At 26.5% G+C, this 2,500-nt stretch overlaps 2 non-coding genes and 1 pseudogene across 2 annotated transcripts in view; all 3 read left to right on the top strand.

Annotated features, from left to right (window-relative positions):
• LOC128871134 (small subunit ribosomal RNA) overlaps nucleotides 1–30 on the top strand; it is a 1,991-nt gene extending 1,961 nt beyond the window's left edge. Inside the window, exon 1 of the ribosomal RNA XR_008455751.1 lies at nucleotides 1–30. This exon is cut by the window's left edge and continues 1,961 nt beyond it. This is a non-coding gene — a ribosomal RNA (small subunit ribosomal RNA).
• A 566-nt stretch (nucleotides 31–596) lies between these two features.
• Nucleotides 597–777, top strand: LOC128871151 (5.8S ribosomal RNA). The gene has a single exon (XR_008455764.1). It is a non-coding gene; the product is annotated as a 5.8S ribosomal RNA (ribosomal RNA).
• A 438-nt stretch (nucleotides 778–1,215) lies between these two features.
• LOC128871146 (large subunit ribosomal RNA) overlaps nucleotides 1,216–2,500 on the top strand; it is a 4,176-nt pseudogene continuing 2,891 nt past the window's right edge.

Raw genomic sequence — 2,500 nt, forward strand, 5'->3', positions numbered from 1 at the left:
TCCGTAGGTGAACCTGCGGAAGGATCATTATTGTGTTCCATATCCGTAAGAAAAACAAACAATGCCAAAACAAATAAAAACAAAAACAAACAAAAGAAAAAAAGAAAAAAAAGAAAAATTTATAATTATTTTGAATCCATATTCTTTTTATTCTTTTTCATTCAATTTGTTATCCATCAATTATATCATATTAAATATAATATGATGGTACATTTTGTAATTTTTTTTCTTATTTTTTCTTTTAAAAACCTTTAAACATGAAAATAGAAAGTTGTACTTATTATTCATTTGATTGAATGATAAGTTAATTTGTTCACAATAACAAAAGTGGTATATATTTATTATTATATTTATATATAAATAAAATGATTAAAAAAATACAAAATAATCAAACATAATAAATACCACCACTGTATTATTGTTGAACTAAGACATTCGCAACTTAATAAAAATGTTTAGAGTTAAATATATTTGATATATATTATTGAAAGAAAATCAATTTATATTTTATTATTATTATTATTTAATTTTACTCTTTCAATTAATATATGCAAAAAAAAATTGACATTTGTTATAAATAAAAATAAATAAAAAAATACTCTAAGCGGTGGATCACTTGGCTCATGGGTCGATGAAGAACGCAGCAAACTGTGCGTCATCGTGTGAACTGCAGGACACATGAACATCGACATTTTGAACGCATATCGCAGTCCATGCTGTTATGTACATTAAATTAAATTTTAAAGTACTGCTTGGACTACATATGGTTGAGGGTTGTAAGACTATGCTAAATAAGTTGCTTATTCTTTTATAAAAATAATTGAATTTAAGCAAATGTGTATATTATTGGATTTTAAATAATTCATAATATTAATAGCAAAAAAATAAAGATATATAATGAATTTTTTATTTATTAATATATTCTTAAAAAAAAAAAATCCTCTCAAATAAAATGAAATAAAAAAAATTTTGAATCTAAGTATTCTCTTTAAAAAATTTTCATATTATTTATATATATATAAAATATTAATTTATATATGTAATTAAAGGAGGAATGTCTAGCATAAAAATTAATTTTTTTTATTCTAGAATTGCCTCATTTTACATAATTATTATTTATAATATATATTTATATAAAAGGAAAAAAGAAAAATAGAGATGAAAAGATGATATAATTATTTATTAAATTGTGAGAAGATAAAAAATATTTTAAAACAACCTCAACTCATATGGGATTACCCCCTGAATTTAAGCATATTAATGAGGGGAGGAAAAGAAACTAACAAGGATTTTCTTAGTAGCGGCGAGCGAAAAGAAAATAGTTCAGCACTAAGTCACTTTGTCTATATGTCAAATGTGAGATGCAGTGTATGGAATATCTTAATATCTAGTATGAGAAATTAACGATTTAAGTCCTTCTTAAATGAGGCCATTTACCCATAGAGGGTGCCAGGCCCGTATAACGTTAATGATTACTAGAAAGATATTTCCAAAGAGTCGTGTTGCTTGATAGTGCAGCACTAAGTGGGTGGTAAACTCCATCTAAAACTAAATATAACCATGAGACCGATAGTAAACAAGTACCGTGAGGGAAAGTTGAAAAGAACTCTGAATAGAGAGTTAAATAGTACGTGAAACTGCTTAGAGGTTAAGCCCGATGAACCTGAATATCCATTATGAAAAATTCATCATTAAATAATTAAAAATAATGTGCATTTTTTTCATATAAGGACATTGTAATCTATTAACATAATAAAAGTATTTATCAAAAGATCATTGGTGATATTAAGTTTATTTAAATTAATTTGCTTTTTAAGCATATTAACATAGAATAAATACTAATGATTTGATAAAGTGTTGATAGATTTTATTATATATAATGCTAAAATTCATTTTTTGAATTTTACAAAAAATTTAATATCTATGATATTAATATTTATTTGTATGCATTTATATGATTAACAATGCGAAAGATTCAGGATACCTTCGGGACCCGTCTTGAAACACGGACCAAGGAGTCTAACATATGTGCAAGTCATTGAGTTATATTAAACTTAATGGCATAATTAACTTAACTTAAAAATATAATGGGATTAATTTTTAGTCTATTTTCTTAAATAGTCAATTAATTCAATCCCGGGGCGTTCCATATAGTTATGTATAATGATAATTTATTATTATTTATACCTCTAACTGGAGCGTACCTTGAGCATATATGCTGTGACCCGAAAGATGGTGAACTATACTTGATCAGGTTGAAGTCAGGGGAAACCCTGATGGAAGACCGAAACAGTTCTGACGTGCAAATCGATTGTCAGAATTGAGTATAGGGGCGAAAGACCAATCGAACCATCTAGTAGCTGGTTCCCTCCGAAGTTTCCCTCAGGATAGCTGGTGCATTTAAAAATTATATAAAATAATCTTATCTGGTAAAGCGAATGATTAGAGGCCTTAGGGTCGAAACGATTTTAACCTATTCTCAAACTTTAAATGGGTAAGA

Source organism: Anastrepha ludens, unplaced genomic scaffold (assembly GCF_028408465.1).
Source record: "Anastrepha ludens isolate Willacy unplaced genomic scaffold, idAnaLude1.1 ptg000058l, whole genome shotgun sequence".
NCBI lineage: Eukaryota > Metazoa > Arthropoda > Insecta > Diptera > Tephritidae > Anastrepha > Anastrepha ludens.